Here is a 13,875-nt window from a genome sequence, read left to right as displayed (position 1 = left end):
CTGGATGTCCAACAGCACCCAGCTCAGGTGTTTGGCCTCACGTCTCCTTCTCTCAGACTATAAAGAGAGCCCTCAGGTTGCTCTAACTTACACAGATGGACAGGTGGGCCCCTGCATGGTCTTAGACCAGCATGAGAAAAATGGACTGAAGCCCCTATCCCAGCCCAGGAACACAGGAAATGCCCATCTGGCCAAGGGGCTATGAGCTGAGCTGTGCCCTTGCTCCTACTGGGCCCACATCACCAACAGTGGTGGGAGCTTGCTCTCTCGCAGCACAAAGGCCAAATCTCCTTGTTCAGTCAACGCCTGTAGGCTCAGCAGAACGATGCTCAGAGACTTGGGGAACAATATAAACACCAGCATTTATTGGAAACAGTGTTAAACCAGCTCTGTGGGTTATTATTTGGGGGAGGGATAGCTTGGTGGTTTGAGCATTAGCCTGCTAAACTCACCATTGTGAGTTCAATCCTTGAGGGGGCCATTTAGGAATCTGGGGCAAACCTGTTAGGTGTTACACCTTGGTTCAGTGATGTGGTGGAAGCCTCGAGGGTTAAAGCCAATTACCCAGTGAAAACTACTGGATGATGGTGTAAAACAAATGATTTTTATTAAGTGGAATGATTCTTTTATCAAAACTAACAATTAGAAAATGGTCTTTTTAGCTAACAATTGCCTAATGCTTTTACAGAGTAGAAAACTTGAACATGACTATACCTAACTGATTACAATTCTTAGATTACAATTTACTTATATTAAATCACTATCTCTAATTCGCTTAACAAAAATACAAAAACAAAGACAATATAATGATAATGAAATCTCCGTCTAAAGCCAGCCTTTCTATGGTTATTTTAGGGCAGCTGGTGGAGTTAGTCATAAATCTACTTTTACAACTTAAGAACTCTTGGACTTCTATTTCTAACACTTACACTTAACCTAAATACAACACTACTACACAACACAAAATTATATGATTTACACAGTGTGGTTAACAGAACTTAGATACACTTTACAGAATTACACAGTGAAATTAACACAATTTAACTATTAATTAAACCAATAACTAATACATTTAAGCAATACTTACAAATCCAGCATCGATAATAACACAAAGACACACTAGAACTTGGAGCATGCTCAGGACTCGTGTACCCCTATATTTGACTCGAAGGGTGGGAAGGCAGCCTTAGGGTGATCAATCCTTTAGCCGGGCAAAAAAAGATACGTACCCTCAATACACGGAACCTTCGTCGAACAAAGGGGTTGAGGGTCTTTTATAACATAACCTGATATCTGGTACCTTATTAGGCTTAGTTCCTTGGCAGGGCCTGATAGGCTGGTAATGAGGTAACGTGAAATACTGCCCTATAGGATTTTTCATGATGCCCGCCTGATGGCCCCATGGACAGTGCTGGGTGTGGGCATGGTCACAACCATATATACCAAAGGATACAATTAAAAAAAATGAACGCATGGCAGTTGCGTCTTATCTCCTTATGCCTACCTCCCTGCTTTCAAGGACTGGTCAAGAGAGTCTTATTTATCTCTTGCAGCTTGTGTTCTATTTTTTCATGCTCACCTCCCTGTTCTACGATGCCTACAAGGCCAAATCCCATTTTACAGAAAGCTGCATTGTGCTTCCCATGCTTCTCTGAATATCTCACAGTCTGGGTTTTCTGTGAGGGGCCTTGTGTGGCAGGATGGGCAATACGCGAAGGCCATGGACAGAAAAAGCCTGCTTTACAACATTAGGTATGTGATAGAAATGTAGCCGTGTTAGTCTGGTGTAGCTGAAACAAAATGCAGGACAATGTAGCACTTTCAAGACTAACAAGATGGTTTATTAGGTGATGAGCTTTTGTGGGCCAGACCCACTTCCTCAGATCAAATAGTGGAAGAAAATTGTCACAACCATATATACCAAAGGATACAATTAAAAAAAATGAACACATATGAAAAGGACAAATCAAATTTCAGAACAGAAGGGGGATGGGGTGGGGGGGAAGGTAAATGTCTGTGAGCTAATGATATTAGAGGTGATATTTGGGGAAGCTATCTTTGTAATGGGTAAGATAATTAGATTCTTTATTCAGACTCAGGTGTAAAGTGTACTTGGTCCTGCTGTGAAGGCAGGGGACTAACCTTTCAAGGGCCCTTCCAGCTCTAGGAGATAGGTATAGCTCCATATATTTTATTATATACATGTAAAGTGCAACATTTCCAACAGCTGTCTAAATTAAGTCAGGGAGGGCAGTGAGTGGTTTCCCTCCCAGCACAAGTGCACAAAATTGCATTGCTCTGCACTGTCAGAGACAGCTCAGTTGAGGGAGTCATCCTTCAGAGAGGTTCTTTGCCTTGGCAGGTTTTGCCCAGTACCTCCATGCATTCAAAAGAACAGAACATTGCTGGGAGGGGTGCTCGCACCCTCTTCCCCAAATAGGGACAAGATGCTGTGCAAGGACTGGATCCTTTGCAATCAATTCTCCTGTTTCTCAACCCACTTCCACCCTATTTTCTCAGCGGCTGTGTGTAGACTGGCCAGTTTTTTCGGAAAATCGGCCGCTTTTCCGGAAAAACTTGCCAGCTGTCTACACTGGCCGCTTGAATTTCCGCAAAAGCACTGACTTCCTACTGTAAGAAATCAGTGCTTCTTGTGGAAATACTATTCTGCTCCCGTTCAGGCAAAAGTCCCTTTTGCGCAAAGTTTTTGCACAAAAGGGCCAGTGTAGACAGCTCAGATTTGTTTTCCTCAAAAAAGCCCCGATCGCGAAAATGGTGATTGGGGCTTTTTTGCAGAAAAGCGCGTCTAGATTGGCCACGGACGCTGTTCCGAAAATGCTTTTAACGGAAAACTTTTCCGTTTAAAGCATTTCCGGAAAATCATGCCAATCTAGACGCAGCCAGCATATTTTAAAAATTAGCAGGGAGTGAATTACAGAGCCTTCTCAGATACGAAAATTGGGTATTGGCTCTCAGATGTGAGGCTGGGGCTGGTAGGCCATTTGCAATCCTCTGCTCATATAACTAATCAAAGATTCAGGCTATGTCTACAATGCTGTTTTTTTGGAAAAAGGTACGCAAATTGTAAACTGCAATTTGCGTACCTTTTTCCAATTCTTTTTTTGGAAGAGGCTTTTCTGACATTTGGCCTGTCTACATGGGGCCAAATGTCAGAAAAATCTCCTCTTTCGGAAGAGCCCTTATTCCTCAAAAAATGAGGAAGACAGGGCTTCCAAAAGGGCACATCTGCTCTTCCAAAAAAAATTTCAGAAGAGCAGATGCATTCCCATGACTTGGCGGAGTTTTTCCAGGATACTGCCAAGATTCCAGAAAAACTCCGTAGTGTAGACATAGTCTATGTTTGTCACTCTGGGTCAGATTTTTCAGGTTAATCAGGCTGATTCAAATTGAGGAAAGATGTCTGGGCAGGAAAACACAAACTCTTCTTTTTGTCACTACAGACCAAATTCTGCTCTCTCAATCAGTTCAAACCCTAGAATTCCATCAGCCTTAAACTCTGAGGCATGGATCAGAGAGGATTCTGGATGGAAGTTTGGGTGAAGAGAAAGAAATCAAAAGAGAAACTGTGGAATTTATTTTTGCTGTGGTGGTAAGAATGGAACCAAATTTTTACAGGTTCTTCAGTAAAGTTGTCAGCAGAAAATTCGGTCTATTGTCCTATTATCTTTCCTTCTGCCTCCTGGAGCAGAAAAGGGGCAAGCTTGTGAAACAAAAAAGATCAGACAATGAACTGAATTACCCAATATGAACCCTGACCCCGCTCAATGGAAACACGATCAGGGCCATTCAAAAACAACAAAGCATTTTGCCCTCAAGCACAGAGTACAGGAGATGGCATAATTCTGAAGTTACCTGCCATGACTTCACATAGGAAATAAGAGAGATGCTTACTAGTTATGGTTAACTGGCAGGGGCTGGAGCAGCCCAATCCTCCCCCTACTGTAGGCAGGGAGCTGCTCAAGCCCCAAGGGGCCCACTGATGGTAGAGGACTTCTGCCTGGCTAGAACAGTCCCCATCTGCAGTGTACATGGAGGTGTCACTCCAGCCCGTCTGTGGTGGGCAGGGGGCTTAAACCTTCCTCCCCCTTCCCACCCCCCCGCATCCCCCTTCTGTTCTGCAATGTGATTTGTCCTTTTCATATTTGTTCATTTTTTTTAATTGTATCCTTTGGTATATATGGTTGTGACTACTTTCTTCCACTATTTGATCTGAGGAAGTGGGTCTGGCCCACGAAAGCTCATCATCTAATAAACCATCTTGTTAGTCTTTAAAGTGCTACATTGTCCTGCATTTTGCTTCGACTAGAGGCAGGGATCCCTGCCCTACCATGCAGGCAAGCAGACAGCAGCAATGTGAACATCTGCTGCAGGCTGGGCTGAGCTGGACCACCTGGGAGTGAGAGAAGGGCAAGAAGGAAACAGGCTCCCCACACCACAGTTCTGCAGGGAAAGGTAGGGCCGTCCCTGACACTTTCTGTTGTGGGCACTGCAAATTGACCATTAGCAATGGGGAGAGTGATAGCTCCGTGGTTTGAGTATTGGCCTGCTAAACTTAGGATTGTGAGCTCAATCCTTGAAGAGACCATTTGGGGCAAATCTGTCAGGGATGGTACTTGGTCCTACTGTGAAAGCAAGGGATTGGACTCAATGGCCTCTCAAGGTCCCTTCCAGCTCTATGAGATAGGACTACACAGCCAAAGGGCAGCTTGGACAGGCCTTTGGTTCAGTCTGAAACTTCCCCAATGCTCCAAAACTTATTGAACATTAACAGTTCAGAAACAATAAGCAGTCCTGTGGTACCTTAGAGCTTAACAAAGGTATAGTATAATGAGCTTTCATGGGTAAAACTCACTTCATCAGGGTTAGACTAGATCTCCAGCCAGCTCTTTTAAAACTCTTGGATGCAAGTTATCTTGACCTGCTGTTTTCAAAATGTCCAACTTATCCTCCAGACACACTAGTGGAATGGAAAGTATGTTATCACCATTGATGAGACAGTGTCATCTGTTTTCCTCCCAAATACAGAATAAAGTTATTTAATGAACACTTGTGTTCTGCATTATTCATAGTTCTACCCCTTATATCTAGTCATGGATCAATGGCTGAATATTTCTAAAGTACTTTGAGAGGCAGTGGTATGTTGGGCCAGAGATGGTGTGCATCAGATGTAGCATTGGGATTTGGACTCCTGTCACTTCAAAGTCCGAGGGTGTTTGGATCCAGAGCACTGATTCAGCCCAGAACAACCTAGGTGGACAGTTTTCGACTGCAACGCCTGGATGAAAAGGGACCTGGCAGCTTTAGTCACCAGTGCTGGCTGGGACATTAAAAGTCCAGTTCATGGTACGGGGGGCCCAGGGCTAAGGCAGGCTCCCTACCTATCCTGACTCCACATGGCTCCCAAAAGCAGCTACAAGGTCTCAGTGGCCCTTAGACACAGGGGCTGCGTCTAGATGGCAAGTTTTTCCGCAAAAGCAGGTGCTTTTGCGGAAAAACTTGCCAGCTGTCTACACTGGCTTGAATTTCCACAAGAACACTGATGATCTCATGTAAGATCGTCAGTGTTCTTGCGGAAATACTATGGTGCTCTCATCCAGGAAAAAGCCCTCTTGTGCAAATGCTTTTGCGCAAGAGGGCCAGCGTAGACAACGCGGTATTGTTTTGCGCAAAAAAGCCCCAATCGCAAAAATGGTGATTGGGGCTTTCTTGTGCAAAATCGAGTCTAGATTGGCACAGACGCTTTTCCGCAAAAAGTGCTTTTGTGGAAAAGCGTCTGTGCCAATCTAGATGCTCTTTTCCGCAAATGCTTTTCACGGAAAAACTTATCCGTTAAAAGCATTTGTGGAAAATCATGCCAGTCTAGACGTACCCAGGGAGGCTCTGCACACTGACCCAGCTCCCAGTGAGGGCTGCGCAGCTCCCATTGGCCATTAACCACAACCAATGGGTGCCTGCAAGTGCAAGGATAGGGCACAGAACCTCTCTGGCCACCCATATGCCTAAGGGCTGCAGGGAGCTGGCAGCCGCTTTCTGAGAGACATAGTAAAGGCTTCCAGGACCCTGTACCCCCTTCTGTACCCCAGCCTCAGACCAGAGTCCTGCCTGCATCCCAAAGTCCATCTTGGAGCCTGCACTCTCTTCTACAAATTTGTAACCTATACACATTTGACACATTTGACACCTATACACATTTGTTACCCTGGGCTTGAATAAAGACATTAACTGGTACACTACAAAGCCAATTTTCCCTGTCTTTGACATTTGCATTTTCACATCAAAAAGCTATGAATGGGGCACATGCAGCCCACTTAATTAGCTTCATTTACGTGGTCCTACAATTGACAGGTCCTTTTGTTGTTTTTATATATATCTTGGAATCTGTTATTTCCACTGCAACTCATCTGATGAAGTGGGTCTTACCCACAAAAGCTCACAATGTTAGTCTCTAAGGTGACACAGGACCACTCGTTTCTATTGTGAAAAAGTTGCTAGTCAAGTGAATAACAGCACTTCTGACAATGCACTTCAAGTGGTGCCACTGCACATATGAGGAACTTTTACTGTGACTGTTCAGACCAGCATGTAAGTGATGGCTGCTACTTAAAAAGGACTGAGTCATGCATGAACAAATGATTTACTCGTGTTAAACTCCATCCTGAGACATACTTTTACACAGAGAAAACAATGGAATTCCCTCCATATAGGCAAGGGTATAAAGAGGGCCCTAGCGGTTCCTCCATCTTTGTATTCATTCCAGCTCATCACTTTTGAAGCAACTTTGCTATGAACTGAGCCCGAAAGGACTGATGACCCATCCTAACAGGGTGTATTCTAGAAAAAAATTTTAAGACAGCGGATTATTCCGTCTGCTACAAACCTGCACCAAGAACTCTGTAATTGGTGTATGTAATTTGATTCCTTTAACAATTTTACTTTCAAACATTTTCTTTCTTTTTAATCAATAAACCTTTAGATGTTAGATTCTAAAAGGACTGGCACAGTGTGCTCTTTTGGGTGAGACCTGGGGTATAAATTGACCTTGGACTGTGGCTGGCCCATTGGAATTAGAAGAATCTGTTCAGATTTCATAAGATCAGTCTTCACAACTTCTCATCTGTATAAGGAGTGATACTGGTGGTGGCATAGGAGAAGCTGGGTATTGCTTGCATGACTTCATGCTAGCCACTGTGGCAAACAGAAGTGCTCTTTGTGACTGGTGTGGTGCCTTGTAATGGAAGACCCCAGTGTTGGCCTGTAAGTGGCCCTGGTCTTAAGCAACTTGCCCTGATTTGACCCTCTCTTCAGTGCTCCAAAAGCCCCCTATATTACACCCAAACCCTCCTTTCCCCCGTCCAGAGCCTGCACCTCCAGCTGGAGCCACAACCTCTCCTCCAGCTCAGAGAAAGTGAGTGAGGGTGGGAGAGGAGTGATGGAGGGGCATAAAGCAATGGGGGGGGGGGGAAGGGGGCTCCGAAAAGGGGTGGGCCTCAGGGCAGAAAGCAGGGCAGGGGTGTTCAGTTTTGTGCAATTAAAAAGTAGACCACCCTAAATTAAATGTTGGTGGCTGTAATAAGATGAGGGCCTGAAATATAAGCCCAGTTATCACAGGCCTGGTGTAAGGTCTGAGGAACATTCAAAATGGTCAAGACTTTAAATCAGAATTAAGCTGTGAGCAACAGGCAGGCACAGCTTACAGAAGTTGGCATGAACAGGGCCGATATTACAGAAATACTTATACTTAAGAGCAGTCCTCTTTTTGTAGGAAAAAAAGGGGGGGGACTTGTTGACCCCACCCCCCAAAAAAAGCGGGGGCCAAAATGTGGTTGTGGCCCCTTTAAGAGCCATAACACCACACTGGGAGCCAGAAAAAAATGCCTCGCATGCCAAGTAGGCTTCTGTCAGGAGACAAGCAGCACCAGGAAAACAGGTGCTAGTACGTGGGAGGAAATGCCATTTCTTTACTGTGTGCTGGGAAAACAGGTGACAGGATGCCGTTCCAGGCTGTACTGTGACAAAAAATGCACTGCCTGAGAGTTACTAGGAACAGGCCCTTAGCACATGGGTCACAACAGAGCCCCTCGTGAAGAAACATCTTGGTACCAACACACCCCAGGGCTAAAAGGAACTTACCGACCCAGGTTCGAGACAGGGTAGACCCAGGGATGGGCAAAAGGGCCTCCGCAGGCCAGATCCAGCCCGTCAAGCGGGCTGCTCTGACCCACTGAGGCCCTGCTGCTCCCCTGCCCCCAGGCCAATTAGGACCTGGGGGCGGGGAAGTGCACAAAGCTTCCTCCCACCCTGTGAGCAGCACGCAGTGCTTTGAAGTGCCACGCGCTGCTCTCACGTGCTCCTCCACCACCAAACCCCGATTGGCGGGGGGGCAGGAGGAGCGTGTAAAGTTTCCTCCACCCTCCCCCTAGCCCTGCAAGGAGCACACGGCATTTCAAAGTGTCGTACGCTCGCACAGGGCAGGAGCAGGGCAAGGGAAGCTTCGCACAGCTCCCCCACCCCCTAGCCTATCAGGGCCTGGGGGTGGAGGAGCGCATGATGTCTCCTCCTGCCCTGTGAGCAGCACGCGGCACTTTGAAGTGACACGTGCTCCTCATGGGGGGGGGGGACGGGAGGGCGGGAGGAAATGTTGCATGCTCTTCCTGCCCCCAGGCCAATCAGGGTCTGGGGGCAGGGGAGCTGCACGAAGCTTCCTTCGCCCTGTCCGGGCCCTGTGAGGAGTGCGCAGCACTTCAAAGTGCCACACACTCCTCACAGGGTGGGAGGAGGCTTCCTGCACTTCCCCCACCCTCAGGCCTGGGAGCAGGGGAGTGTGTGAAGCCTCTTCCTGTCCTGCCAGGGGCATGGGTGCCTAGTGGGAAGGGGGCAAAGGGGCTCCCCCACCCCCAGACCAATTATGGTCTGGGGGTGGGGAAGCCCAGAAGCATTCTGGCCCCGCCTCTTCTGGATTAGGCCCCACTCAAAAATTATTGCCCACTCCTGATCTAACCTGACAGCATGACAGATAGTGATCGAACCCCTATGTAGCAGGTAATGGATGGTATCTAGGTAACATCAAAGGGTGGCAACCTGATACATCAGGAGTGACATGCAACTTGTTTCGACCTGTGTATAAAAGTGGACCCCAAAGTGTTGTCTTTGTCCAGTCAAGGGGGCAGTGTCACATTCCTGGCACCGACTGACTTGATCCATTGTCGGTAGACTCTACCGTACCCACTGACAACTATTATTGTACTTTTTGTCAGTCAATAAATCTGGTCAGGTGCCTTCTGATTTTGTGGTCTTTGGGGGCTCTCTTGGAGTCTGCTGTAGTGGCTATTTGTGCAAGCCAAAATGACACACAGAGAAGCAGACATACACACAGCCGAATGGTTATCATTACTGAAGAAGCAGGAGACTTGTCAGGACACCATAACGGTGACTTCTAACTACTACAGCAGCCAAGAAGGTTTCATGGTACAAACAGATTTTCACCAGCCTTTCCCGTACTTTGCAAGTGGTACATTTTCCTGGGGCCATATCCCCAGCTGGCATCACTTGGCCCCAGCTCAATTGGAGTCAATAAGCCAGATCCCCAGCTAGTGTTTATCAAAGTAGATCTAGATCAATGTACAGCACTGAGGATCTGACCAATTGAACTCAGGAGGGGACATCCTAGGGTTCAGTTCTCCACTACTTTGCAGCTTGCATTGTCATTTCCACTAGTGAAACATGGCTAACTTGGTAGCTTGTCACACCCACTTTGTATTGTTGGAAATGACACAAGCTTCAGTGCAACAGTGTGCGAGACCCCTAGTGGGTCTTCAAGGCCATCTGTTTGGAATAGCAGGGTGGCCAGGTGGGTCCTGATTCTGAGTAGCACCACTGAGGTGCATAGGGCTGAGTTGGAGAGGTCAGAACTAGGCCTGCTCCCCTCCCTGACTCCCGAACACTCCACTCTACTTCGAAGCCAGGCAGAGGTGTGGGACACAAAGAGGTAAGCCCGGGCGGATGCAGCATTGGCAGGAAGTACAAAGAGCATGTGACCCTAGAAGGAAACCTCTGTCCAGTGGAGTGGAGGTCCCTGAGGGAAAATGAGTGATCTGTCATTTCAGCTCAATGAATCTTGCTCCAGCCCTGATTCCTTTGTCCTGCAGGAGGGAGAGCACTGGTCTCTCAGCAGGCTGCAGGTTAGCAAAAGGAGAAGGGATGAGAGTGGAAAGGGAGCAGAAGGGAGAGGGATTAGCCAATCCCACTAATCAGATAATACACTTCCTCTCCACTAAATGCAGCTTTTCTGTTGAGTACAATAGCCCTGGATAAGTCACTAATACAGACACACACAACTTCCGGGTACACATACACAATCACCATAATACAGCCCGGGGTGAGTTTCTAATATAGAGAGACACAGCCCCTGGGTGTACACACACACACCCCCATATCAACATAGCCACCATAACACAGCCCTGGGTGAGACACTAGCAGAGAGAGAGTGACACAACCCCTGAGTACACACACTCCAACACAACAATCAGCGTAACACAATTGTGTTGGATCTCCAGGTGCTTGTGGATCACCGTGGGCATTTCATGGACATTAATGCAGGCTAGTCCAGAAAGGTGCATGACGCTCACATCTTTCAGAACACTAGCCTGTTCAGGAAGCTGCAAGGGGAGACTTTTTTCCTGGATCAGAAGACCACCATAAGGGAAGCCAAAATGCCCACTGTGATCTCTAAAGCCCCTTAATGCCCTGGCTCATGAAGCTATAAACTGGGAGCCTTGATAGCATCAAGAGATGGTTCAATAATAGGCTGAGCAAATGCAGAAGAGACTGGTGCTTTTTTCCGGCAAAACTCCGAGCCGGAAAAAAGTGGCAGCCATGTTTATGCTTATGAAATGGGGGGGATTTAAATCCCCGTTTCATTTGCAATTGCAATGTGTCTAATTTGCATCCCTTTTATGGAAAAGGGATGCAGTCTAGACACAGCCCCTGAGTGTGGTTTTGGCCTTTTAAAAGTCTGTATGGGAGGCTGAACATGTCTGACAACATTCCTTTGCTTACAGCTGCAGGCTATATCCTCATAATATATGTGACGGGAAGAGTGAAAGTTTCACGCAAGGCTGGATTGCTGAGGATCAGCACCTGGAGGCTGAATTTGAGAACCAGAGAGCAGGGCTATTAGAGAGGCCCAGCATGGTGCTATAACCATCAGGGATGCCATGAGGTAGCAATTTGAAGCTGAAAGTCAGCAATATTTTGAGTGCAGGGGTTGTTATGCTAGTATGTGACCGATTTCTAATGAATACATTGTACAGGATAAAGTGCTTGTTGCTTTTGTTGGCTAAGCTTGCTTTCATTTACTGAAATAAAGATTGCTTTCAAACAAAAAAATATAATTTATTAAAATCCAACAACTGCTGGACAGAGGCACAGAGCATAACACATCTGCACTTTGTGGGATAGAGAAAGGAAGCAGGAGAAGCCCTGGAATGTTTACAGTCCAGGTGTCATATGCAGCCTTGTTGTTTGGGCTAAACTGGATGGGGACAGAGGTTGAGTGCAGTGGATTCTGGTCAGTCTGCAGGGCTGGACAGTGACAGGGCTGGTGTAGACTGCATCAGGTGCCAACTGGGAAAGTGTCCCCTTTACTTTTTCAAGGCTGCTTTCTAATTCTATACAGCCATTCAGCTGGCAAAAGCAAGACAATCTAGGATTCCAAAGTTACTTCTGTGAAACCAAACTGCAACATTTTTTGGGGGGGGAGGGCGGGGGCGGGAGGGTGCTTTTTTTGCTCAACATTTAGACATTCCCCCTTTTTACTAATGCAGAATTTTATTTAAAAATGAACAACAATATAATTAAAATAAAAATTATCCAATTAAATTAAGTTTCTATCAAATTTACCCAATTCACATTTACTATGAAAATAGCCTTCAATTTCACATTTGACGCCTTTTTTTGTTGGCACCTGCCACACTCTTCTGAAAACATGAATGTGCTATTGGCCACAAAAAGGTTGGGGACCACTGCCTTAGAGACTAACAAAAGATTCAGACAGTATCATGAGCTTTCATGGGTACAACCCATGTCTTCAGATGAATGGAATTATTAAAGGTCCAGTTTCTAAATAACTAGAGGATGGGGTGGGGGGGAAGTGGGAAAAAAGAAAAAAAGGGGAAAGAAATAGTTAAGAGTGTCCATGCTACATGAAGCTGATATTGAAGGTACTAATTGTTCTTAAGTACCCATTGTTTGATGTTTTATGCCATTAGGATGTGGAATGTAGCAGGCCATCCAGCTAATGTCTTTATTCATACCTCTGTTATAAGAATCAAACTTGTAAATGAAGTCAAATTCTAAAGCTTCCCTGTGGAGTTTGCTTGAGAAATTGGCCTGAAACAATACAGTGACTTTGAGATCCATTAATGAGTGCCTGGGCAAGTTAAAATGTTCCCCGACAGGGCACTGTGTGTTTATTAATTCTCTCTTATAGAGACTGACCAGTTTGGCCAATATACAGGGCAGAAGGGTATTACTGGCATATTCCATATGAATGACCCCTCACTCTCACAGGCTTTGGGGGACAGGCCAATCCTCCCCTACAGACAAACCCTTAATCTCAAACAAATTCTTTCCAGTAACCATGCAGCACAGCTCCATCATAATCATCCAGGAACCCACCTCTGTAATCAACCCTGTTGCCAACTCTGTCCACACATCTATACAAGCAATATCATCACAGGACCCAAACACCACACCAGAGGCTCATTTAAGTGCACATACACTAATGTTATCTATGGCATCAAATGCCAGCAAGAGTTCCAGAAGCTAAGAGCCAAGTGCTAATTATCAGTCCTTCCCAAGTGGCTGCAACATGAGACTACTAGGAGCCTCTGGGAGCCCTTTGCACTGAAGAACCAAAGGTCTCTAATTGCTCTGATTTAACATCAAATGGTCTGGTAGCACTTTACAGACTAACGAAACATGTAGATGGTATCATGAGCTTTCGTGGGCACAGCCCACTTCTTCAGATGACTGGAATTATGAGTTGGGGAAACCAAGGTGACCTGGCACGATACAGGCAAGAAACCCAAATACCCTGCCGATTACTGATTTTCCAAGTCAGGTGATACTACCAAACCTCCCACTAGACCTGTGTTTCTTAAACTTTTTAAGACCAAGGATCACCAAACAATTTTTTTTATGAGGAATACCAAGGACTTTTTGTTGAGGGGGAAAAGGGGGGGGGGGGGTAAAGGGGGGCAAGTTATTGAGCAAAAAAAAGTTGCCTGCCCCTTTAAGGGCAGCCATTTTGAACTCTGTTGTTCTCCGTGGCACACCACTGAACACTGCCCTAGACATTTTGTCCTGTCCAGTCCCACTGAAACATATGTCTTTGTTAGAGCCTGGCACGTGTTGGGCGCCTGTTGTAGGTCTCAGCCCAGTTCCTAAAAACACAGGGGCGTATCCAGTTCCTAAAAAACACAGGGACTGATTTGGTCAATTATACAAATAGGAGCCACAGTGAGCTTTAATCCCCGAATCCCAGCTCAGTTTTGAGCTTTAGACCCATATGGAGCATCTCCACATAAACCCTTAAAAGTCCTGTTGAGTGGCAGCTGTGGGTGGCTTCTGCACAGTGAGATTTCTGGCTCTCAGTCCAGTGTCTGACATACGTGTTCTCATCTCTAAAGCTGCTGCCACAACAGGTGTTGATGTAACCCCACCAAAGGTGTTCCCATCTGAGCAGGCCAGCGCTGAACTGCTCCCCTTTCATTAGGAGCAAGGCACGGAGCTGGAACACTTGCCCAGCTGCTGCCCATACTCTGTTAGCAGACAGAGAAGCTCAGCACAGCCAGA

The sequence above is a fragment of the Pelodiscus sinensis genome, chromosome 28, assembly GCF_052426305.1.
Source record: "Pelodiscus sinensis isolate ZL-2025 chromosome 28, ASM5242630v1, whole genome shotgun sequence".
In the NCBI taxonomy this organism is placed as follows: Eukaryota; Metazoa; Chordata; order Testudines; family Trionychidae; genus Pelodiscus; species Pelodiscus sinensis.
Note: the sequence above shows the minus strand (reverse complement) of the source record.